The sequence below is a fragment of the Furipterus horrens genome, unplaced genomic scaffold (assembly GCF_987537825.1).
Source record: "Furipterus horrens unplaced genomic scaffold, mFurHor1.1.pri manual_scaffold_3, whole genome shotgun sequence".
NCBI classification, from domain to species: Eukaryota; Metazoa; Chordata; class Mammalia; order Chiroptera; family Furipteridae; genus Furipterus; species Furipterus horrens.
Window position 1 is genome coordinate 157,395,438 of NW_028327173.1, and position 26,680 is coordinate 157,422,117.

The 26,680-nt window shown below is 45.0% G+C and overlaps 1 long non-coding RNA gene and 1 pseudogene across 1 annotated transcript; both read right to left on the reverse strand.

Moving 5' to 3' along the window:
• Nucleotides 1-4,683: 4,683 nt before the first annotated feature.
• Nucleotides 4,684-5,018, reverse strand: LOC150016503 (large ribosomal subunit protein eL33 pseudogene; annotated as a pseudogene).
• A 5,720-nt stretch (nt 5,019-10,738) lies between these two features.
• On the reverse strand, nt 10,739-15,194 carry LOC150016504 (uncharacterized). Its single transcript, XR_016510051.1, has 3 exons — nt 14,844-15,194; nt 14,571-14,659; nt 10,739-11,402 (listed from the first exon to the last, which is right to left on the reverse strand). It is a non-coding gene; the product is annotated as an uncharacterized LOC150016504 (long non-coding RNA).
• Between the last annotated feature and the right edge of the window lie 11,486 nt (nt 15,195-26,680).

Genomic DNA, 26,680 nt, shown 5'->3' on the forward strand with positions numbered 1-26,680 from the left:
CCGCCGCCGCCGCCGCTGCCGCCGCCGCCGCCGCCGCCGCCGCCGCGGCCCGCCCTCACGCCCGCTGGGCGCTGCACGCAGGCGCGCGGCTCGGCCCCGCCCCCTCGCCCCAGCGCGCGCGGACCATGGAGTCCCCGTACAAATGCAGGAGGGGGTCCCGGGCCTTACGAGCAGCGCAGGATGGCAGGGTTTGCGGCGCGCACGTGGGAAGGCCCAGCATGCAGTGTCCTGGGGCTGGCCACAGCAACCCCCGGGGACTTGCACCCCCATTCGGCTCCCCTACTGGAATGAGCTCTCCTCCCAGCCCCGGGCTGCACTTGCTGGGCTTTTGTACTGGGTGGTGCGCTACGCCTGAAGAGCCGTAGGCGCTCTCTCCAGTTGCTGCCTCTCGGCGCAAGTTGCCCGGAATGCTGAGACTGTCATCACTCCTTCCACCCTGGCCCACTAAGCTTTATTTCCCGGAGGGCTTCTGGGAGTGCGCGTTCTCCCCGTCCTCACGGAACAAATATATCTTAACGGCCTTGGTCACCTTGGTGGCTCTTGACCGAGAAATTCGGACCTCCCTGATAATCCTCTGCCCACCCCTCCCTCCTCTTTCATGGTCTGGGGAGAGGAGCACTCAGTGCCAAGAGTCCGGGCCATACCACGCTGTCTCCCGCTGACTGGGTCCTTCTCTGGCTCAGATGACAATTAAGGCGGTGTGTCTGCTTCTCCAATGACTGTGTGTGTGTGTGTGTGTGTGTGTGTGTGTGTGTGTTTCGGGCGGGGAGTGCCCTGGTGGGTTCCCATGTTAACTTCTGGGTACTGGTGGGGCCACCAAGGCTCCGGCCGTTCCTGCAGTTTCTCTATGGCCCTCTTGGGAAAGCACCCGGAAGCCACTGCTTGCGGGAAGGACTGACAACTGCAAGGTAGACCAGGCACTCCTGTCTCCATTGGGCCCGTCGGGATGCCCTCTTCTCGGCGTCTTTGCGAGAAGCCTTCAGATTTGAAAATCAGTTCGGCTTCTGCATTACTGTCCATTTCTCACCATCACGCTTCAATCCGGAATCGAACCTGGTCCTTGGGCCTGATGGGGACGCGTGGGGAGGCCCCAATGTGGGATGGTCCCCGGCCGCCACATGCCACGACTTTTTATTTCATTTGCAAAAGAAAGAAAAAAAAATCTGTAACAAAAGGCAGACTCATGTCCGCTTAGGTGCTTTCATCCCTCAGAGAAAGGACAGATGTGTCTATTGTCAGGCCCTTGGCAGTTACGACCGGGTTAGCGCCGATCCTCAGCCCCGGGCTAATGGTGGTCACAATGGGGGATGCCTCTCGGAGCCTGAGTATCTGGGCCCGGATATGGAACAAAGTGTTTGTGGCCTATACTGGTCCAAACTCAAATTGTACGATCCTTTGCTGGGACACCTGGTCGGAGCCCACTAGTCGTGTCTCTGCTGAAAATGCTCCCAGATCCTAGGAGAGACCAGGACTGGGGTAGTGGTAGTACTGGTGATTGGGTCCCCGAGGCAAAAGCTTGGCCAGGCGATCCCTTGGGGGAAACTTCCTACCACGTAAGGCTTGAGCAGGTCCATCTCTTTGCCCAGGTTCCTGACACCACCAGGGCAACGTCATCATGATCTAGGTGGGTAGTCAACCTGACTTTCTTGAAAGTGGTAATGTCCTGGGATTGGTTAATTTTGCTGGTTTTATCACCAGAGACATTCCTATCTTGTTCAAACAAAGCCTGTGGAGGCCCTGGAAATGGGTATCTATCTGAAAGGATTAACATCTACTTACACAGTGAACATTTAGGAATTTAAGTCCCCCAGAGAGGAAAAGGTCTTTGGGAAAATACATGGACATAAAGGAATGTAGAAAACAAAATTACTTAAATTTTTGTCTACATATTCTATTTATACACACAAGCATAACATGTATTTTCTACCTAGTGGGTCATACTGTGTTGGTGGGAAGTTGAATTCTTATTTCCTTATTGTTTCTGTTCTTTTTTGTTACACATTGAGCATGTGGTTCTCATATGAGACCAAACAATGGGTTAAAGTAGTGGACAGCCTTTAAGCTAAACTGTTGTCTCTCCACATCCCCATATTTTAATCCCTTGGAAAGGATTGATTTACCCTTATGACAACTTTCTTCCCAAAAGGCAGTTTGTTAAGAGAAAGAAGTAAATACCACCAAATGCACAAATTGTTCATGGTTTTCTGTTTGTGTAACTAATTAGGGACTTGATCCTGGAAACCCTCCTTCATGTGAGGCTTCTGGTTGAGGCCCTGGAGGCTACCTGAAGAAGGCTGGGATTAGGTGAGCTCAGCTTCCCTACTCCCCTTATTAGAAGGTGTCAGTGTTGGTCACAAAAAGAGAAGTAAAAGAAAAGATCTGAATGAGTATTATATATGTTGGGCTAATATGTGTGCAGCACTTGCTTTGGTTTGCAAATCTCCCCAATCTTTCTCATCTATTCATGCTGTTGTGATTAACCATTGTTCTCCTATAGTTGACTGAATTGTAGTGATTACTCAGAAATATTTTATTCTGACTAGACTTCTTGGAAAATTTTCCTGTACTAAGGAAATGGGAGGATTCTCTTAGCCTTAGTTAAAGTGAGTGTATGAGTGAATGAGTGTGTGTGTGTGTGTGTGTGTGTGTGTGAGAGAGAGAGAGAGAGACTAGACAGATTGCCAACTGCTGGAGCATTGGGGTAGCTTTCTGTCATTTTGTCCCTCTCCTTTCTACTCCCTTCCAGTGCCCAGCATAATGCCTGGTACCCATCAGATGCTCTACGGGGGAATGAAACAATTAAAACCCAAGGCGGAGTTTCTTGAAACTACTTGACTGGTCAAGTGTATTATAGGATGCTGCACAATTCTTTATAACAGTCAAGAAGTTTAAGTGTAGCAGGGGGGACTTAATATTAACTGATTAGATTTTGAGTAGCTGCAGGAAACTTAGAAATTGTGTCAGTCATCACTATAAAATTACATCTCGTCGGCAGCCGTCGTCTCGAGAGACGATGGTGTAGCTTCTTGAGTCTATCTGCACCGCCGAGAATGGCTGTGCAGTCCGACTCGGGAGTGACACGGTATCTGTCTCCTCCCGTGTTGAATCGACATCTTGCGATGACGCTGGAGTGTCCTCTCCAGTGAAGCTGAAGCTACAGAGCCTGGGCAGGGTGATATGGAGGGTCTGCTGTTGCCCATGCAGCAGACCCCCCCTCTCTTCGCAGCTGAAGGGTCCAAGGGAAAGACGGAGTCAATACAGCTTGGCTTCAGGTGCGCCGCAGGAGTTGCCGGTGTTGACTGCAACGTCAAACCGCCTTAGGGACTCCGGCTCCGGATTTTCTGTCGGGGTTTACTCCCTTAGCCTTTCCCCTGAAGAGGTATGCCGCAAGGCAGCGGAGGTTTTTTGGAGTCAGAGTTTTCCTTCTCTGATGTGCCCTGACTGGAAGATCGAACCAGCGACACTTAGCTCGCAAGCCGACGCTCAATCCACTGAGCCAAACCAGTCAGGGGCATAAAATTACATACATGTATACATTTAAGAAAAATGGAAATAAGACTATTGACTGGATGCTTGTTGCTGGTAATATTTTCAGTGTGGAAACAAGGATTTCAGACTGCTTATTTTGTAAATATTGGAGTGGTGATCAGGCAGGTACAATTTTTCCTGTGCTGGGTGGGCTAGAGCTTGCAAGGTGACCTCTCAAGTTTAGAAAAGAGAATGAGAATAAGTCCATTCCTCCAAATGCTGGGCACACAAGCTTTTCTGAAAACCTTCCTTGGGCTTCAGAGTTACTGCTTTAGTTTTCTTTGTGAATAATAGAGAGGTAACATATAGCCCAGTCCCAGTTTTTCAGGGCCATTCCAAAGAAATGTTTCTGGGCTCTCTGAGACATTAAGGATTTATTTCACATTTGTTGACCACACAAACAGCAAGCCTGGATATCAGAGCAGATTCCCTCAGCCAGGTTCTGGTGGGAGGCTGATTCCTTTGCCACCACCTCAGAAGGTAACTGACCAGTGTTTCTGATGCCTGTAACAAATCTAGAATTCATCTCCTGGTGAGGAACCATTTCTTCAGTGTTTGGCAACAGTATACTGGTCACAACTTGATAAACTGTGGGGTGACGGATTTGGTGGTGTTTTCTGCCAGGCTCTCTTCTCTTCCTACCACCTCTGGAGAAATTCAATTCAGATAATTGCTGTTGGCTTAGAATAGAACACCAAGAAATTCAGAAAGGGGTGGTCTGGTAATTCACTATTGAAAACCATTTAAAAAATTAATCAATGACTTCTCTCCACTCTCTGGGGGCCAAGAAAAGGACAACCAATTATTCTAGCCCTCTTCGTCAATCTTTGGTCTTCTATTTAGCATATAGTGTTTAATCCATCTGTTCGGTTATTTTTTCCTTTTTAACTTAAATTATGGATTTTGCCCCTGACAATACGTATATATATATTTTTTACTTAAAAAAAGATTTTATTTACTTATTTATTTTAGAGACAGGGAAGGGAGGGAGAAAGAGAAGAAGAGAAACATCAATGTGAGAGAGAAATGTTTGCCAGTTGGTTCCCCTTTGCGTCCTGACCAGGGACTAAACCGCAACCTAGGCTTGGGTTGCCAGAGGACCACCAACCAACCGAGCCACACCAGTGAGGGCTCTTTATTTATTTTTCAATAAATTTAAATCCTTGAGCAATACAGCATTACATAGATTCTGTATCCAATGGCTTTAGCAGGAATGTTGCTTTGGGATTTAGCAGGAACCATGCCACTGTTTCCAAGTTACCTTTCCCAAGAGTACTCTGATTTTGTTCGGTTTGCCACCAGGAGTCACTGTGTTGTTCTTTGTTTTGTACACATAAGTACATCTCTTGCCTAGATAGAATTCAGTTTCCTCTCCAGCATAAACAACTTCACTTTTAAGAAGAGCTGTGTGCTCCCTCTGGTTCCTTGAGACTCTGCTCATAGCTGGCAAAAATGGACTTTGACCACGGCCTTCCAGACCTATTTGTCATTCAGAAGTCCTCTCCCGGCAGGCCTCCGCAGGCCCCAAGATGGCAGAGGAAAGGCCCATGACAACATGAGTATTTCTTTACTCTGTATTTTTGCACTCTCCTTTGTTCCATCTCTTACCCACCCCCTCCAAACATATAGAGAATATGCTCTGGTGAAGGGCTCTGCACAGCTAGTGCCAATTCCAGCTGACTCCAGATTCTAGGAGAAGCAGAGAGTGGCCAGGACTTCGGTGTCCCGATGTCAGACCCCTCCATGAGCATCTTCGGTTACTTCCTCTCTTGGGCCTTCAGATAAACTAGAAGTGGCTCTTTAGGGTTAAAATCTGTTCCTGCGGTCCCCAGTTTTGACGAGGGCTTTTCAAGGCCTCAGGTCGAACAAGCTGAAGGGAGAAGGGGTGTCCTACATTGTGGAGCTGCTGCAGGGTCCAAGGCTCCTGGTGACGCTCTGGCTGCAGAGCTCCACTCTGGATCCCTCAGCCAGTTCGATTCTGGGGGACATGGCCTTCTCTCGTCCAACTCTCAGTGGATTTTTTATTTTGGGGGGGGGGCTTTATATCATTGAAGTCTATTACAGATGAGACCTATCTGGGCCGTGGAAGGGGTGGGTGATAAATTTTCTAGATTTGAGGTGGTGGTTAGAATCCGTGTGCCTAGAATCTGCGGCTCCGCTCTAGATTAGGGGGTGCCAGGGCAGAGCGCCAGGGTTGGCGCCAGGATAGTGCAAGGGACAGGAGGCTGTCACGCTGGTGCAGTTCTAAGCCACTTGAGATGGAGAAAACTCAAAGAGGGCCGTGGGGGCCAAAGTCGGCTGAAGAAGGTCTCCAGGCGCACCATCCTCCCGCCCTGGAGGACAGGAAGGACGGAAGTCGAGGTTCCGGTCGAAGCCCATTCCGGAGCCTCAGGCCGGCCAAGGGGAGGTGACCAGTTACACTACCCCCATATCCACCCCGGGGCGATGGCCGGCTGTGCGGCCCTGCGCGCAGCGTTCTCAGCGAGCTCCTCCGCAGCCTCCCAGGATAAAGTCCACCTGGGCCCAAGAGCAGCTGCACTTGAGAAGGAAAACTCTTTAAACAAATCATTTTGGTGCCTAATCAATTAGTGTTTGCGCAGTCAAGTACCATAGATTTAACAGAATAATCGTTATCGCCCTTGTTTTTATTTGACACGCAGACACCTAGAAGATTTAAAAATGAAATGCCGGTGTTCTGGGCCCCCCACTCCTAGCCTGAGCTTCCCTCCGGGTCTGCTGGGCCCCCGCCGGCCTTTTGTTTCATCCAGTAGGAGCCTCCTGTTTCCCTCCTTCCATCTTTCCTTTCCTCTTCACATATTGCCCACCTTCCTTCCTTTCTTCCCATCCTGCCCTGTCTGCTTTGCATGCCTCGACCTCTTCATTCCTTCATCCCCCGTGGCTGGTAGTCTCTGGGTGTCGGAGCCTTTGGGCTCTAGGCGAGCACGCACGCCCTTTGGCCCCAGCGCCATCCCCACGCAGGATTATAGAGTCGTCAAGTGCCCAGAAGCCTTTTACCGAGACTCACCCTTTAACCCTGACGCTCACCCTCTCGCACCCTCCTGAACTGCCCAAGGCTTCAGGAATCAGTGTGCTCCCTTTAGCTTAGGTGAAGCTCAGAATGCGGTGACCCAGGGCACAGGACGGGTTGAGAAGGAAAGCTGAGAGTGCACCCTTGGCCCCCAATCCCTGAACGCTGGGTGAGGAGGCCCTGCCCTTGGGACCAATGGTTGGGAGGTGTATGTTGGCTCTGAGGCACATTTTTCTGGGCCAGGCTAGTGCCCAAGGTCCAGGGGTTGGGGTCGGGGTCAGCAGGGACCCCAGACGCTCATGAATAGATGCTCCTGTGTCTCCTTCCTCACTTCGTGCCTTTTTTTTCAGAGTGTAGGTGCATGTCTATGTATGTGCGCACTATTTGTGTAGAGGCACCGGCTGAGCGCCAGATCTGTCCTCAGGCCACCAGGGCTGGGATGTGTGAGTCCCAAGACGGTTGTAGTGATGGTCACCAGGCCCAAGAGACCGGAGATGGGGATAGGAGGGTACAGGGATAATGGGTGGGCTCAGTGAGAAATTTGGGGGAATCTGAGTGGCCAAGAACACCTCCACTTCTCAATTTCTCTAATCATCATTTAACCTGGCAGAGAAGTCGAGCCTGACACACCTAGGTAGTGGGTTTGTTAAATACGGGCTGTACGTAATTCTCAAAAGTGGAGAAGAAGAGTGAGCTGGAGGTGAAGCCTTCTCCTGTCTCTGCATTGCCAGCCTCTGGGGGATCGGGCTGCCTTAACCTGAGCCTGGATGGTCTCAAGGCCCCTGGAACTGCCTCTGAGTTCCGAGACTCAGGCACTCACCTGAGAAACTTCACTCTCAACAGTAGACGATTTTAATATACTTGACTAATGCCTGTATTTTCCTGTTTAACATACATTAATCCAAAGTAACAAAAAAATCAATATTGCTAACAATATTGTAAGCAAATCCTAGTCTCTCTCATATAAAAACCTTGTCGAATTTTCAGTCACTCTACCTACTTGAATTTTGTTATTTCTCCTAGCTCACTGGTAGTTCCTGGCTAGCCTGGAATATAGTCCTTGCTTTAAATAGCCTTTCTCTAAAGATCCAGATTTTTTTTTCTTGCCCTCTGGTGGAACTTGGAACCTTCCAAATCCCAGCCTCCTCTCTCCCCAAGGCCCTTGGAGGACTCCAGGGGTTTAGCTCAAACACTGTTCCTTTCTGCACTAGTGAATGCCCAAAGTCACTGCTCAATGACTGGATGTTTCTTCCCCTCTCTAACAAAACCCCCTAGATGGCAGCCCTTACCCCCTCCCAGAGCTGGAGACCCCATACTGGCTCTCCTGGCCAATCCTCCTTGCCCTTGCCGCCTGAAGCTAATTGCAGCTGGGGGTTCTTGTTGGGAATTTATTATGATTTTTATTATAATTATATATTTTTTAAAAATTGGTGTTTTCCACCTGGAAAGAACAGACCAGAGGGGTTGGCTAGTGAAGGAACTTAGGTTTTGCAAAACAGTGTAAATAATTTAGTATTGTATTTCAAGGGAAAAAAATAGCTTTCTTAAATCATCCCTGCAATATAAATTGCAGACTTACAGTATGGTCCTGGTAAGTCTAAATTTTTAAAGGAGCAATATTCAAAGAGACATAGATGTGTGTATTAATTATTTATTCGCTGGTGCCTTCCTTCGTTTCTAACTTATTATTAATTAGGCGCCTCTAGTCTTTCGCAGAGCGCTCCACCGAGCCGGTTGCAGCTTTAAATATGAATTAAAAGCAAATCCAAGCTACTGTAATGCGAAAATTATTCCGTGTCTTGCATGGCAGAGATGAATAGCTGCGTGGATCAATACCGTGAAACTCGGCTCCAAACGACAGGGTTATTGATAGCTTATATTAATGATGTTAATGATGGAAAAAGGAAAACAACGGCCCACCCGACTTAGAAACTTTTTGCCACTGAAACCCCGCAATAAAAACGGGAAGGGGGCAGGACTCGGGCTTAAGTGTAATAAGAAAATTATTTATGAAACCGGATAAATGACTTCAGAGCCTTGATGCATTTGAACCTAACGCTCTTGGCTCCTGGCGGCCCCGGCTCCAGCTGGGGAGACCACGAAAACCCCAAGCCGCTGAGAGCTTGAGGGGTGGGGAGGGGGGCTCTTCTCCCTCCACCCCCGCCTCCTTCCACCCACCTCGGCAGCCTCAGGTTTGCTACCGCTTCCCTAGTCCCCTGCCGGAGAGCCCTCTGAGGCGACCGTCTCCGAGCTTTTGGGAGTTAGTGGAATGGGGCAGGCGGGAGGCTAGTCCTTGCAGTACTGGCGGGGACAGTAAGTCCATCAGCGGGGCCTGGCAGCCTAGACTTTGACCCGATTTCTTCACTGGTTCTCTTGGCACCCGTTCTCAGAGAGGAGTCAAACGCTTCGGGCTTGACGAGGGAACAGGTCTAGCTCTACCCTGCCGTCTCCCGCCCATTGGCCCAGCTTCTCGAGATCCCCAAAATGCAAGCAGGTCGCTGGTTTTGGGAGATGGGGGAGCTTTGGATGAAGAGAAACTGCTCTAAACTGGTCAGAAAAACTGGGAAAGATACCCACTTTCCTCCTCCGTGTCTCAGCATAGTCTTTACCGGGGTTGAAAATGGGCCTTGCCATCCAGCGCCCGGCAAGTGCAGGATCCTTGAGACTTGGTTTCCTTGGCCTGCGGAGGGAAACCAGGCAGCTGGTTTCGGCTGCATCTACCCCCAATTTAGCCTAGGCTCCGCCTCCTCCCCTGTTTGTTCCAAATATCAACCCACTCCTCTTTTCTCACTTGCCGAGGGCCACTGAGTGTCGGGGGGGGGGGGGGGTGAGGTGGGTAGGATGGGGGAGCAAAAGGTTAAACACTGACTCTAGAGGACAGCGGGAAAGGTCAGAGCCCCAGGGTCACTCCCAGGTCCGAGGTTCCATGCCCCTCTGGCAGACGCAGAGCTGCCTGACCCCAGCCAGGGTCCTTGGCCCTTGGAGATGAGGAGTTGGGGGAAGGTGATGGTAGGGTAGCAGGTGGGTCCCCCTCATCGCGCTCCCCCACCCCCGCCACCCTTGGACATCGAGGTCATGTCACCTGAGTCTTGTCTTTGGGATTGGAGTAGGAGGTTGGGGGGGCTTTTAATTTATGCTTGGGATTATCAGTTGTTCTGTTTTAGGAGGGATGCAAAGCTGCCCAGAGCTGTAGTGAAAGGTCCAGAGAGTCTACCAGGGCAATCACGGTTTTTCTCTGAAGGATGGGTCATTTTTATATTTTATTTATTAAAATCTGTCTTTATTCCTTTCTTACCTCTCCTTCATCATTCTTTTCATTTCTCCTTTCCCCTTTCTTTTCTTTTCCTCCTTCCTTCCTTCCATTTGTTCTTTCCATCACTCCTTTCTTAATTTCTCTTTCCTCTCTTCTTCCCTCCTTTTTTAATTCACCTCTTTTTTCAGCAACTCCCCCCCCCCCCATTCCTTCCCTCCTTCTCTTCCTTCTATAGACAGGTGGAAGCCTGGCCCACCTCTCAGCTCCTTGAGACTATCACACGAAAAGTGCCAACGCCATTTGGCATTGGCATCAAATAATCTTGTTTTTGAAAAAGGAAAGAGGCAAGTGAGCACAAGAATGTGGGAAGTGCACAGCAGCCTCTGAGCCCTTTTGCTATAATTGACATTCCCTAACACTACTCTGTTGGGCCTTTGCAGTGTGGGTATCCGGGGGCTCAGAGTCTCCCCCGTTCTGGATCAGGGCTCCGTAAACAGGGAGAGTGTGCTCCTCTTGCTAACACTCCCCATGGCACTTTCTGGTACCCTGACATCACTAAGATTTTTGAGTTATTTTATTTTTATTTTGAAAAAAACAATTTAAGCAAAGTGAATCTCCAAGGCCATAGTTTCTAAAAGTGCCAGCCTAGCCTGATATCTATTCTAGGGCACCAGTGGTGGCCCAGTTGAAACCGTTATCTAAATAATTAGACAAAAACCAAATTCCCTGCCATCCAGCAAGAGTCCCCTGTCAGCTATCCAGCCTCAAAGCCTACCATCAACTACAGTACAGGTTTCAGATAAGTGCCGCTGTTGACAAAGCCTTACAGCCAGCTACACAATGTACCAGCAAAGGTCCTTCCTCAGAAAGGAAACACAACAGACAATGTACAAAATCAGTTGATTCTGGAAAAAAAAATCAATATCGAAATTAGGTTTATTGTCTGCTTATATGATTAAAAATGACAAAGTGTTGTCTTTTATTTTCATAAAAAGACGGAAGGCTGAACAAAATAATTTACTATCGAGTTCTGCTCCTTTCATTTGCCTGGCAAAACCTGGAGGAGGCCAAAAGGGAGGTGGGAAAGCGCAGTAGCCGAGTCAGGCGTCACCCTTCCCCCAAACTTCGCGGGGTGCAGGGGTGAGCTCGCCCTCCGGAGGAGATGTGTGCTGCTGTGTGTTAGAATACATTTCCTAATCTCCAGTCTGTAGCCATGCCAGTCCAGCTGCGTAGTTCTCAGTTCTGCCAGGTTCCAAAGAAATGCTTGTGACCTGTCTCTAGCCCTTCTTTAACTTAAACCCGGGTCACAGGTTTCGTTCTCCCAAATAATTCTCAGGATGACACTGCTTTAGTGGTTTCATGACTGCCTCAGCGCCAGAACCTTCCTGGCTCTCTCAGGCGTGGCCTCCCAGACCCCTACCCAGACACCTTGGATCTTCGATTCAACGAAGTACTGCCTCCATTCGTGTGTGTCGGGTTCCGAAACCTCCGTGGGCTGGATTCTTGTGACAGGTGGTGAGCCGCATTTGGGAGATACGGCTGCATTTGGGGGCACACAGTTGGTTACACCAACAGGGTGTGTGTATCATTTATCTATATTAAAGATAAAAAGGAAAACCAAGAAACATCCACCGTATGAATCTTATCATAAACTCCCCTCCCTTATCCCCTCACCCCACAAAGGCGAGTTAGAATCTATCCTTATCTCTCCACTACTGCTCTTTGATGAGATCCCAGCGTGTGCAGCATACGCTCCTATCTGTTCCTTGCCTTGTTCTAGAACAAAGTGGCTTCCAAAGCTCGAAGGTTCATGGAGCACCGCTCACGAGAGAGTGAGAAAAAGTTCACACATACTTAAAAGCACCATTAGGAAAATAACTAGTAAGCGGGATCCCTCGGAACCTGTACATGAGCCCTCCCATTTGGAACTGACTTAGATTTGCCCCTGCACACACCACGGACTCATTTGTTAAAGTCGTTAATGGGTTCCCCTTTCATTTTGGACCAGACGGGGTTTATCTCCCGGTGGCTGCGAAAATGAATTCGACTGGATCATCTCCACGGAGTTCCTGGGGCACAGCTTCTCCAAGTCGTCCTGGCCTCCTCTTGGGGTGGATGCCTTATTACTTGAAAGTCTAACAGGCCATGATGCCAGACTAGCAGTGGTCCAGCCCCACCAACTCAGCAGCCCACTGCGGGCTTGACGTCTCTCTCTTCACATTTGTCATGCTGGGCTAGCGCACTATCGAGTCCATGAGTTTCCCGGGCCCCGAAGGGAGGTGGCCAGGGCTCGTGGTTCTTGACAAGCAGACCTGAGGAGGCCGCCTTGGGGAGAAGGAAGGCAGTCAGTGGTTTGGGGCATTGGGTGGCCCTGCTTCTGGGGGAGGGGATAGATTGGGCTCCTTTCTGCACGAAGGTAGATTCAGCCAGTTTGGGGGGGGGGGACAAACCCCGCCTCTCCTTTTCTTTCTGGTCCCTCTCTTCAGCTTTATTCCCTACTGGCTGCCCTTTCCAGCCTTTCGCCCCAAGGAGTCAGCCGAGGGTCAAAGGTGAGGCCATCACTAGGCCCAGGCCTCCGGCTCCACAAAAGCGCAGGAGTAAACCAGCCTCTTACTTCGCAATGGGCACCCATTGCCAACCAAAGAGAGAACAGGTGCAGTCTCAGACCTCTCTCCTCCTCTACCTAGCCCTTTCCGATGGCAAGGGGTCTTGGGATTGGGGGCAGGGAAGCAGATTAATTTAGAAAATTATCTTGAGACTATAAAAATCACTGGTGCTTATTTGGGGTTTTATTTTTTTTTGGGGGGGGTGTTGTTTAATGATTTCTGTAAGTATCCAGATTGGTGTGGTTATTATTTCTGTTGCCCAAACCCTGGCCAGAGCTGGAAAGAAGTTGCCAGACAGGATCTAGAAGAGACAAATGAAGCCCAACCCTCCAGGTAGGCAGATCTCTTCCAAAGGGGCCGACCTTTCACATGAGTGGGGGCAAGGCCATCAGAGTAAAAACCAGATTTCTATGCATGTTCACGTGGCCTAATGTAATGAACACATCTCCATCAATTCCTGGAGGCAGAGGGCTCAATTTATTTTGGTTTTAGCTGAGAACATTCTCAGCCTCAGCTCTGACTACTGAGCAGCTCAGTAGTTAGAATTCTCTCTCCAGCGAATGTGATGGTCAATAGAATTCTCGGTATCAAATGAGCGATAATTTGCTGTGGCTACATGCTGGATAATGAAAGATGTTAGCGGGATCAATAAAAAATGAAAACACTTTTACTTACATCTGAGTTACTGTTTTAAGAGCAAGAGGGATGCAATAAACCCAAAGCTAGGTTCAGAGCCTCTCCATGTTCTCCTCAGACCCACAAAGCTGTCACCAGCACCAGAAGCTTCTCCTAGCTGCTAGGGCCTCTACCTTCCTTCCTCCCTGCTCAAAAGGGAGTAGGTTATGTACATCAAAATTAACCCCTTAGAAACCAGTGATAATTTAACAGGGATTAAAATTTTTTAAATTTTCTTTTCCTATAGCCAGAAATGAATTTTAAATTGTTTTTCATCAGAACTAAAGGTCACTTAACTGGTTATAGTTAACCAAAGAAGTAGGAAAACATCCGAAAGCTGAATTTGAAATGTCTCTAAATGTGCGCTTGACCGAGACACTCAGGAGGGCCTGTGTTCTCTGATTGTACATACACAATCAAAGGCATAGATTTAATTCCGTTTGATTTGTTACACTTGGTCATTACATTAGAAAATTCAGACCTTAAACTTGCTCTTTTCAGATTAGTTAATTCCCTCATCTTCTTTCATAATCACTTCGTCTGTTCAATCTGTTTTCAATTTGCACTGGGTTTTTTTGTATCTTTCAATCTGCTTTTCTCATCATTTAATCCCAAACGCTCCCCTTCTGATCTGGTCCCTAAGAAACCTATTGTGAAACGACCGGGGAATCATTCTATATGTATATTTTAGGATACCAAGATTTAAAAAAACGAGAAAATATCTCAAGTGCTCTGCATAAAACAGTCACAGCGAAATAGCTGACGGCCAGACAGCTTCCAGGACCCGAATCAAATAAGCAAAGGACACTGGGAAATGTGTTTGGCTGCTTTTGCAGTTTTAAGAAGCCTACATTTTCTCACCACTTAACAAACAAAACAAAACAAAGCACAAGAATTTAGCCACCGCTTTATGTCATCTGACCAGAGGAACTGGTTTTGCCACCACGATAACGTTCAGTGCTGTAAGGACAGTAGACTGTCATCGTCTTTAGAATGTTTGGGCTGGATTTGGAGAGACAACCCAACAACCTGGGAGACTTACAAAGCGGAACCAGCCTTGGAAAGTGTAGACAAGTTAAAATCTAGGAATTTCCTCTGGTGAATGAATCTGGCTGGTTCCATTTAGGCAAGTCGCAGGTGCAGGTCTACCGCGTACAAACCTCGGACGCGCTCTGTAACCGCCGCCGCGCTTGGCGCACCCGGATATTTACTCCCTGTTCCGGAGGCCTTTTCCCCGCCCTCATTTGCTACTTTAAACTCGTCAGTAGGACCTGTTAGTGGCTTTGGCTGGGAGGGGGGCGCCCCCACTTGGCTCTGCTGGGACGCGGTTGCTGCCCTTTGCCCTCTGCTCCCACCCTGTTTGCGTGGCCACAAGCTCAGCAGTGGACCAGCGTGGCCAGCCCGTGGAGCCCCTGCCCAGGGTAACCACCGCCCCCGCTGCGTCCCCCCCATCCCGCCTGCGCCTGTGAGACTGGCTTACCCCAGTGGGCGAGTCTCAGCGCATTAGCGGATTTCATGGCAGGTTGCTTCCGTGACAAGCGGACGGGTTCCCGTTTGAGGATTTGCCCCCTAGGAGGGAGGGAAAGGAGAGTCAATCTGTCAATCTGCATAATTTCAAATGAGACAGAAACTATAAATGGGGACCCTAATTTCAAGCCCCCTAATAGCCCCCTTCTCCTAACCTGTGGCCCCCACTCCCCCCACGCACAAGGCACAGTAAGAAAAAGTAATCCGCACACGTCGCAGGTGATACCTTTTATTGCGCTCATTTTAAAGACAGGGACAGGATGGCCCCCTCCATGAAGCCTTTCTTGGTAGCTCGGCCCGGGGAAGGTGGGTCAGCCAGGCCGCTCCTGGGCCCGCGGATTCCTGAAAGGTCGCGAGGTGAGGGTTGCGGGGAAGAAAGATCTCGGGCTGTGTGCCAAGCGGCCCCCTTCGGCGCCCAGGGTCTGAGCCAGACGCACAAACCCAAATTCCCTCCAGCGCCTTCGGCTACATCTTTAAGTCCAAGCAAAGATCAATTCTCCCTCTCTCTCGCTCACTCACATTTACAGCCATAAATAAACAGCTCCCAGATAAATCAGGAACTATAGAAGAAAAAGAGAGAAGAGGAAAGAGAAGGATGAGAACCGGAGCACGGGTCTTGCTTCGCCCGAGAGCGGAATGGCTCTTTTTGGTCAGGCCAGCCTTGCATTTGGGGTTGCAACTTGCATTTGAATAGCTGCCTGGGCTTGTTATGGACCCGGGAAAGCTCTGAAAGGGAATCACTATGCAAATTGTCCCAGTTACAATCGAAAGGTTCGATCTCTAGGAGCTGCCTGACGGAAGTTGATGTCAGCTATCTGTGCATTAGGGTTGCATTACCGCCTTCGCCGCCCTCCTCACCACCCCCACTCGAGCCTGCCGGGGAGACTTTCCTTTCTTTTGCTTATGTGTATATTTTCCCTCATTAACTAAAAAAAAAAAAAAAAAGAAAAAAAAGAAAAAAAGCGAAAGGTGGTCGCGTAGCTGACTCCGGCTTGGAAGGCCCACGGGAGGAGGTTCGGAGGTTCGGCCTTAGGCCGGGGCTGGGGGTGTCATTCTTTGCAGCAGGTGTTGATGGTGCGTTTGAAACCAAACATTTAGAAACGGTTTTTAGCGCTTTGCAGGACTCTGCGGCGGCGGAGGGTGGGGGCGGCGATGTTAGCCTCCGCCCGCCTGCTTGAGCCTACAATGCCGGCTGCGGATCAATACCCACTCGCTGTCATCCCAGTAATTGTAGGACTCGCGGCTTTTATTTTAAAGAATAGGACGCTAGTGCGCGGGCGGGCGGCTGAGGCCCCGAAGCTCGTTCGCGGAGTCTCCGAGCGCCGGTTGGGGGGCCTCTGTTTTACGCCAGAGCCTGCTATCTCCCTGCAGCGGGATGGTTTTGCGATTCCAGCGCGCGTGCATTAGCCGGCGTGGACCCAACCCGCCGGAACCACGAGGCTCGCGAGGATTCCGGCCGGGAGCTGAGCTCCAGCGAAGGCGCTCTCGGCTGCTCGGTGCACGCCGCGTGCGGCCGGCGGGCCAGCCCGGGGGTGGGCACGTGGGCTTGGACGGCGGCCTGCTGGCCACGGGCCGCACAGGCTTCAGCCCCGGACGCTCGGAGCCACTTAGGCTCAGGTTCCTCTGGCAGTAAGGGGCTGCGCGTTTGGCCGAGGCCCGCAGACCCCGCCGTGCCCGCGGGTCGGGCACATCCCCAAGGTCTCCTGCTGCCGCTGCCACCCGCCCCTTGCTGGCAGAGCCAGGCCAGGACCACTGGGGCCTGGGGCCGCGGCCCCCGCACGGCGGGCAGCCTGCAGCTTCTGGCGCCCCTGAAGATGACCATCTGTCATTCAATTAAGGTTTCAGGGCGGCTGAAGGGGGAGCCAGGGTCAGCGACCCCAGGACAAAACGGCCTGCTGCCTCGGATAGGAGAAGTTCAAATGTTAAATGCAGAACATTGGGCCCTCTCCCAGGCCCGGCCCCCACCCGGCCGCAGGTCCGGCCGGTGGACAGCCGCGGGGTGAAGGGCAGCGGTCATTAGCACTTAGATTTCAGCTCTGGGCCGGGCTCCTTCTGTTGGATCGTTTTGACCAGAGAACCTTTAACCCTTTCAAGCCAGCCCTCCCTCTAGGGAAGGCCAGTTTGTCCGAAGGTGGAAAGAGGGAGAGGGAGATCAGACGTACCCATACAGACGGGTCAAACTGTATTTCTTCTCCGTAGAAGAAAGCTTACAAAATAGAAAAAAAAGTTTGTTACTGCCTAAAGAAACTAAAAGGTCTTTAAAAAGTTTGATTAATTTTTTTTTTTTTTTTTTAGTTTTGGGGAAGAAGTACATTGTTAAATGTGATCATGGAATTAACTAATGGATCAATGTGGGGAAAGGGGGTTTGTAAAAAAGTCCAGGTTTTCCTCCCACTATCAAGTTTGTTTACCCAAAGATGTATGAGTGATGATGAAAATACAGCTATAGACAGCTCCATTTAAAGTGTTGGTGATGAAAAGTCTCCATTGCAGCTAGACTCATCTATAGTTGAACATAGGCTGGACAGTTGGTCATTACCTTCTGGCATTTTTCCATAATAAAATGAAGTAAAAATAATTTTGACTAATGGAATTCATAAAATGCATTCATTAAGCATCCACAGGTTGTGGACATTTAGGTGTTAATATTCCTGTCTTCCCTACACTAGACAGAGAGAGAAGCAGCCACATACCTGACAGTTATCAGTAGAAGATCCTACTATTTCTCTCAATTATTAACCATGAAGCTTGAAAACAACACTATTAGCAAGATATCATTTCAAGGCTTGGAAAACTAGGTCCTTCAGCAGACTAGTTCGTAATAGAAAAAGGACCCAGGGCTTCTGGATTCCAGCCCCAGTTCTCAACATTAAATCTAGTCCCTACTTTTTGGGAGTAACTATCAAATCAATTAATCAATCAGACATTCCATTTCAAAGTACCTTAGCAAATTCTTCATTGGATAACAGTGAATAATGCATGGCCCTTCAGTATATTGACTGTGGTAAATGATCTTCAAAGTAAGGTGCTGCAACAAGTACCTTTAAATAAAATCAAAATAAAAAGTTTACCACAATCATAATAAATTGTTCAGTCATCTTCCTATTGACTCACATAGCATCTTTCTTCAGGGGCATTTGGAGTTATTTTTTCCCCCTTAAAAACAAACCAGAACAAATTGATGAATTGAGCTTTCACTATGCTAATTTAGACATTATAAATATTTAATTAACATCCCTAATAGCCAGTCATAGAGAGCCCCCTCTCTACTTTACACTGTTCTTAATCTAAAGTAAATGCTTTTCCCATTAATAGCCTGATGCCATATTAGCAGCTTCCTCCATAAAAGGGCCCCATTTAGTTCAAAAGGGGGGGGTATTGAGTATTCTGCATTTGATAGGATCCTGGGAACAGCATGAAGCCTCTACAAATTCCACCTTTTCCAGTTCTTTATCCAAGTGAGGCTATCCTAAGAATAGGTGTAACCTCTTAGTTTCATTTTTCTAGACAAGTTAATCTTTTGGGGTTGTACTAGAATAAGTGTATTTATTTTACTAAGGATTATGTTAAAAAGTGATTCATAAATAATGGGTGACAAATTTCCAACCATGGAATGTACCAGTCTTTCCAACAGAATGGTGCAGTGAAAAGAATTCTGAACCAGGAGTCAAAGGACCTCATTTCAAATTCTGTGGCACTCACTAGCAGTGGGATCCTTGGGCAAGGGATTTAACCCTCTTTGAGCCTCAGTTTTTCTCTTTTAATGTGGAGATAATTAATATTTATGCCACAGGCTTACTTTAGAGATTAAATGTAACCTGTGAAGTTGCTTGGTATACTCAATTAATATTGGGTTAGACCCAAAATGACTGTCAAATATTTATAAACCCTTTTCCTCTTTATGTTTATTTTTGTCTTTTCTAAAATTATCTTGCTTAGTCTAACATTGTATTTGCAAATGTCATTTGTCTCACCAATTCTTGGGTCATTAATTCTTGGAAGTGGGGAGAAACTAGAGAGCTTAAATCCTGACCAAAAGGCAATGTAAGAACAGATACTGGAGTTTAGACTTTCAAAAGCTTTGAGTCATAAACTGTGATCACTGAAATGTCCTTACACAACAGTCCTTGTGTGGTTTAGAAGGATTCTAGGAGCAGCATTATATTTCCCAGGAGGCAGGAATCAGGCCAGAATTGAGTTTAAGAAATTAGAAACTCTCCAGGCTGATTTAACTCTTGGACTAGAATCTGCAGATGCTAAACATTACAGTAAACAGCTGAAGAAAAGAAAAGAAGCTTCAGACAATCTAAATTTAAAACAATGAAAATAAGCCATCTTATCCTGAGAATATTTTCAAAGAATTTGAAGAAAGAACTGACTTGACTTGGATATTGCTGGTTACAGAGACAATAGAAACCCTGAAGTATTATTCTTATTTGCAAGTACAAAATAAATACTACTTAATGTAATATAGGCATTAATATTGACAAGATAGATGTTTATCTAGATATAGTAAATATCCTAGTAAGTTCACATCATTTCAATTTTGGAGGCAAACCAAATTTTCCTTTTTAGTTTTGGTTAGCAGTGGAAAGATCAATGGGAAAGGGCAAAAAATCGGCTGGGATGATTTCCCAGGTAACAGTGGGTAAGTAGGAGGTATGGGCAGATGACAGTAGAGCCTGGCATTGAATAGCTCACTCTCTCCCTTGTTCTGTTCTTTCTCTCTTATTCTCTCTCTCTAATCTGTGATGATCCATGAAATAGAAAGGGAAACATTTTTTGCACTCCTTGCTCACAACATTTCCTTTTCAGACACCCATGGGGAATATTTTTGACAAATGGCTCCTAGGGATGTGTTACAGAGTGTTACCTCCTGATGATACCAATTTGTTCCATGGGAATGCTTAGTGTGATCCTAGAGAACTCTTATTTTATATTTCTTAGTCCTCCTGAGTGAGGGCAATAGGCCTCTTGGAGTCAAGCTGTGGGGAGTTGTCCCAGAAGCATTTATAAACATGGTAGAAAGTCATTTAGAGCATAGAAAACTTCATGTTTGCTTAGCCATCTGCTGCCCACTGTGTGCCAGGCACCTTGGTGGGCATGGGGTTAAGAGGGAATAAAGAGTGGTCCCTGTTCCTAGTCTGAGGTCAGTGATAGATATTTAGATGCTATTTCAGAGATCTGAAGAAAGCTGTGAGATGAGAGAGAGTGTGGGTAGCTTCCCAGGGCAGGAAGTTTGTCACTGAAGGCTCTACCCAGGGAGGCAACCCCTCAAACTCAGGGTAGATGGAGTTGGCAGGTGAAGAAGAGGATGGGGGAATAACATAGAGGCAAAGAGAATGAATAATATGTGCAAGGGTATGACAGTCTAAATGCTCAACCCAGCAGGTGTGAGGGGGTATAGCTCAAGAAGAAAGTCAGCTGGAGTTTGTGAAGGGCCTTGTTGCAAGCTGGGTTTGGATTTTACCATTTACTCAACAGGCAACCAATACAAGTTTTTAAGCAGGCAAGCGAGAGGATCAGATTTACTGCTTAGGAAAGTAAGTGGTGGTAGAATGAGACTGGAGACAGGAAGGCCAGTATAAAAATGAGAAAAACAGCAAGCCAAAATAAACCTGGCATCCATGCTACGTATGTAAAGCCCCAATCCATTAAATAATTTTTCAAATCTTCATTTAAAAAATTTAATCACAGAAAAATCATGGTATCAAATTTATCTGAGGAGGATAAGTGTGATTTTTTTTCCCATTCACCATTACTTTTGGTTAATTTTTCCTTCTATTATATTAAATACATCATTGCTTTGCCTTTGAATCTGTTCTTGTTCTCTGTTCAACTTACTTTGCATGCTTTGGGTGGACTACCATTGTCTCTGTACTTGTTGTCAGTGGCAGTGTGAGTTGATCATATTCAAATGAAACACAGAGGAGCTCAAAAAGCCCTGAAGAATGAAGTGGAGTGTCAGTCTCTGTTTAAAAGTGTCTTAAAACCTGCACTTTCTTATAAAGCAATCCACATATTAAACTCCCTAAAGTTCACCTTAGTCATCTCTTTATTCCCCTTCAAGTTCCTCCCTGCTTCTTCCTTAGTAATGAAGTTTCTATATTGTTAGTTTAGCAATATACCCAGATATACAACTGTATCTCCCAATCTCTTTTGCAGAAAAGGGTACTGGTGCAAGAGAGGTAAGCAGGTGTGTTGTGGTGAGACTGCCAGAAAAGTACTTTAAAGGAGGCTGAATCAGCTGGGATGTGTTGCCTAGGGTCCTTGCCCCCCCCCCCCCCTTAAAAAAATGCCAGTATCATGGACTTGATGGCTGGAGTTGCAGCGATCATCTTGCAACTACGAAGGGATTTCAAGGATAAAAGCTATGTTTTAAAGATGGTGCAGTGGAGCCTCAACTGGTGTGGCTCAGCTGGTTGGGCATCATCTCGAAAAGCAAAGGGTCCCTGTTTTGATTCCCAGTCAGGCCACATTCCTGGGTTGCTGGTTTGGTCTCTGGTTGAGGAGTGTGTGAGAGGCAGCCAATGGATGTTTTTCTTTCACATCGATGTTTTGTTTCCTCTCTTCCCCTCTCTCTAAAAGTAAATAAATAATATCTTAAAAAAATTTAAATAAAAAAATTAAAGATGGTGCAGTAGAAAGATAACAGGAGCCTGATACCTGATGATGATGGAACCGTGGTTTCAGCACTTGTGTACCTCTGGATTTTTTTCTTTTTAATGAGAGAAATAGGCCTTTATTATATTAAAGTCAAGATTATTGCAGATGTATTACTAGAAACTGAATATATTACTAAGTGACACATCCTCCACGGATTTTGAAAGGAGATTCTAAAATCTGGCAATCCTGGCCGGGTGTACTGACATTATTAATCAATCCAAAAAATATATCAATTTCCTTGTTTTCTTCATTTTACAGTTTGTAACTTGTCATGACATGTTGGCAATTTCCCTTCTTGTCTGATTGCACACAGGTATATTTTGATTTCTTGTTACTTGTCCTGACACTAGTTTTTATTCTATGTGCTCCCATTTGTAAGTCCTTTTAATTATCTTTGACTCTCATATGAAATGACTTTGGATTAGCTTATATTTCTTAAACTAAACTTATTCATTATTGATAGTTTTAAGCATTCAATTATTTTTTTAGGTCTTCAATGAACTCATGTCTGAGCATTTACATTTTGAAAAATGTTTATTTTTAAATAATATCTTGTTTATTTTAATTTGTTCTGGAGCATTATTAAATATGTACATTAATTAGTAGGTTATTATTAATTTTGCTTTAGAATGGTAAAAGAGAAATAACAAAATATTTGTTAATAAAGGGGTATTGGTTCTTTTTTTTTAAATGTATTTTATTGATTATATTGTTACAATGAGTTCCAATTTTCTCCCCTTTACTCCCCTCCACCCAGCATCTCCCTCCCCCAGCAATCCCCCCCCCCAAGTCCATACTCCTGGTTCGTAAAAAGTAACTATCCCTCCCTCTCAGATATTAAGACCCTTTGTAATCTTGTAAAGGACAATGGGCGAAGGTCTCAAGCTCCTCTAGCTGCTTCAAGCTGGACATGGTCATCGTCCTACCTACCCTTGGGTTCAGAAAACCCTAATAATAGTGGGGGTGTGGAGGGGAGAGTGGCCTTCCCACATGGGGAAGGATCGTGCAGACTCCAGGTCAGTTGGCTGTCTCCGGTCAACGGCGTGCTTGGTTTAACAGGCTGGCATCCTTGTTGTGTTCTGGGGGCAACAGATTTGGTGAAAAGGGTTAAAAGACATCATTCAATCCATAACTACTAGATGTCAAAAGGCAGGGATTAATTTTTCAATGTTCCATATTAGGAGAAAGAAAAGAAAAAAAAAAAGAAAAAAAGGGCTTCTTTGGAGGAAGGTGTGCTAGGCACATCTCACGGGGTATTGGTTCTGATTGGCTTGATCAATGCTCTTCAATAACCATGCTACATAAAATATCTGCTTACCCAGGTTGACATGGGCTGGTCCTTGAGGCAGGCCTGCATCCAGGTAGGGCTTAAAGTGATGAAGACTATTATGCATCTACTGAAAAAAGAATGAAACATTGGTTGGTGAGAAGCTGTCCTAAATGACCTTGTCCATAAGACATGCAATTAAGGGCTTCTCTTGTGCTTGAGTTTGATTTATCTATTCCTGTTTCCTTTGAAACTTATAGCATTATTTTTTTCTGTTGTGATATACCCTCTTCCATTCAGATTTATTGCTATAAGTGGCAAAAATCCCCAAATCTGTAGCAATTTGTGTTCACATGACTTTTTATGTTATTGTTTTTATTTCAGCACCAAAGCATTTGGCTTCAAACTACTGACTTTTATTGTTATTACTGAGCATGGTGCCCGGGTACACATTATAATGGCCAGTGTCTTATGGCTTACTTGATCTAAAGCTCCTAAAATAAAATACTAAAACTTGAAAATGCTGAATCTGTTTCTTGAAATATATTTTCCTTTCTCTTTATATTTTAGAAATTTAAAACTTGTAGTCCCTGAAAATGTTGTGTCTGGAAACAGAATAGAAGCAGAGTGAATCCTATAAGGAGAGAGAAAGTAGTAGGCATTAAAATATAAATATAAATATAAATATTTAAAGTAAAAAACAAAACAAGCTATGATGCTTCTTAAATTTGTGTGGTAAGATCCATTACTTTTACTAAGGCCAGGCATAAAATTCCGGCAATTTTTGTGGACCATAAAGCAGTAATCTTATAAACCATAGGGGTGGTTGTGCAAGTTTTTATCTTCATTCAAACCAGAGTAACTCTATTTCATAAAGTATTTTGGGTATGAATTTGTTTGAATAAAGAATTTATCTCCAAAAGCAATGGGATAGCATGGTTTAGTACTCTTTTTGTTGACCTGAAGTAGGCATAAGTAATCAGCATTTTCAGTAATTCTGGGTAATTGAGTTTTCCTCATTTTTAGGAAAATCTGTGATTACTAACAAATGAGCATATACAATAAATTCTCTTTTAGCATTTAAATAAAAATAAATCTTGACCAATATTGATAAAAATATTTCACCTGTTTTTTTTCTTAGTTTTTTATTTTTGTTTTGAAATGTCAAAGATTCCTAACTACATTTTTGACATTAAAAAATTGATTATAGTCCCTTATTAATATGGGTAGATTTTTGTATTTAAAGATTTTATTTTGCCATAATGACAATATAAAAGCAAATTTTCTCTACAGAGATAATCTGAATTGGAATAATATCAATTTTCAGAGACAGACAATGATGCAAATGTTTAAAACATAATTCTTTAAAAACGAATGTAAGAGGTGTAACATTATAGTTCTTAAGACTTTTTTTGCAATATAGGGCATATATTTGAATCTGACTTAATATTACTCTGAAGGATGAATTGTAGTCTGAAGTTCCAAGAACATTTAATTTATGTTTCAGTTGAAGTAGATATGGCTAGTTCATGCATTTTGACTTTTGCATGTTTCAATTTTTCAATTATCAAAGAGGAAGGATGGAATCTGTCTACTTGTTTCAAATTTTATATAAGAGGTACAAGTAAGGCAATGTAGATGTTAGATATTTTTTAAAAGACAGAGATGGAAGTATTAGGATAATCATTTATTTTTTTCTGGTGCTATAGATAGTATGCCACCTTCCTTTTGCTAACTCCAACAAAGTTGAAATATATTTGCTCAAATCAATAAATGCATTTGTTAAGTTGGACTAATTTGATCGTTAAAGAATAGTAATTGAGTGTTACAGTGGCACAAGGCAAGGTTGGAGACTTGCGCAAGGACTGGACGTCGTAGGGCCTCTCAGGCCATGATAAAGATGTTCGCATTGTATTCCAAATACAATGGGAATTTGTTGGAGAACTTTAAAGAGTGATGTTATCTAATCTGTGTTTTAAAAGATTCTTTTGGCTGCTATATGGGGAATGAATAGTGAGTGAGTAGAGGTTTGGAGTGAGAGTGGTCACCTGAAACTAATACAAAATACTATTGAATGTAAACTGTAATTAAGGAAAAAAATGTGGAAGTGGTGAACATTTTAGGAGAGAGATGATGCTTTGGACTAAGGTGGTGGCTGTGGAGAGGGAGAAAGATGGAACTTTTGAATGCCAATTATTTTCAAACTGTTCCAAAATATTGAAAAGGAGGGAAAACTTCCAAACTCAATGTATAAGGCCAACTTTACCTTGATATGAAAACCCAACAAAGACACCAAAAGAAAAGAACACTACAGGCTCATATCTCTTATGAACATTGTGATGCTGTGATATGTATTTGGTTTTCTTCCCCATTTCTGGCACAGAATTCCTAAGAATACTCTTGGGATTTCCTAAGTGATGAGAGCTAAAAAGGTGCCTTTTGTTATGTTAATGAAGCGGCATTTTGGACTTCATCTAAAGGTGGGGGCTGATTGCCCATCAGAATCAACCATATGACTAAAGTGTTGGAGCTTTCAGTCCTACCCCCTGACCTCTGGGGGTTGAATTGACATTAGCCAAACGGTCAGTGATAGATTCTAAGACTTCATTCATCTTGTAGCTGAAAATTTGTACTTTTTACCAACTTCTCCCCATTCCTCCCACCCTCAGCCCCTGGCAACCACTTTTCTGTTCTCTGTTTCTATGAGTTTGACTTTTTTTCTTCAAGATTCCATATGTAAGTAACAACATACAGAATTTGTCTTTCTCTGTCTGGCTTATTTAACCTACAATAATGCCTTCAAGATCCATACTGTTTTTCATACTGGCTGTGCAACAGTGCACACGCTCCTCCACATCTCTGTCAACATTTGCTGTCTCTTGGCTTTTTGATGACAGTCATTTTAAAAGCTGTGATGTGATATCTCATTGTGGTTTTGGTCTGCATTTCCCTGATGATGAGTGATTTTGAGCACCATTTCATGTACTTGTGGTCATTTTTTTGTCTTCAGAAAAATGTTTAGTCAGATCTTCTGCCCATTTTAAATTGGATTGTTTATTATTATTATTATTATATTTTTATTTTTGCTATTGAGTTGTGTGGGTTCTTAATGCATTTTGGATATTAACCCCTTATAAGATAGATGATGTGCAAAAATTTTCTCTGGAGTTTGCCTTTTCATTTTGTTTATGGTTTCCAAACCTGGTATTTATTTCCATTTATTTAGATTTCCTTTGATTTCTGTTATCAGCATTTTAAAATTTTTATTATACATATCTTGGATCCTGTACATGTTTACATTTATACCTATTTCATTTCCTTGGGGGTGATTATAAATGGTATAGTGTTTTAAATTTTGATTTTTACATGTTCATGTGATTGATTTTTGTGTAGATCTTGAATCCTGCGACCTTGCTGAACTCACTTATTAGTTGTAGGAGAATTTCTTTTTTTAAAAAACATGTATATTCCCTGAGATTTTCAACTTAGACAGTCATGTCAGGTGCAAATAGGGACAGATTTATTCCTCTCTTTATAATATGTATTTTTATTTCTCTTTCTTTCCTTATTGTATTGCCAGTACCATGCTGAAATAAAAGTGATGAGAGTAGACATCCTTGCCTTGTTTTGGTCTTAGGTAAAAAGTATTTAGTACCTCTCTATTAAGTAGGACATTAGTTGTCAGTTTATTGTAGATGCTCTTTACAAAGTTAAAGTTAAAAAAAGTTTTGTTGTGTTACATGTTATAAAATATTTAATTTGAGATATTGCCAATTTTCATTGACAAGAGGTTGGTTGCTTCCGTTTATATTTCTACCAAGAATGACTGATATTATCAACCAATGGTCCTTGGTGCCAATTCAACCCCAACAGGAATCCCCAGTTTGGGATGTGGTGAAGAAGAAAACTTTATTTAGTGCATACAGTTCAATAGTGTTACATAGAGTGCAGCTGTGTAAACAGCTGGGCTGTGAGGTGGCTCTGAGGCCAGGCCCCACTTCAACTAGACAGCTCTGCTCCACTGAGCACTGGTCTGCCTCTCTGCTCCAGTGCTTGCTCTGCTCTGGCAGGACATCTTCTGTATTTCAGCTGAGCTAGGGAGACACAGTCCCCTCCCTTGGATGGAAAAG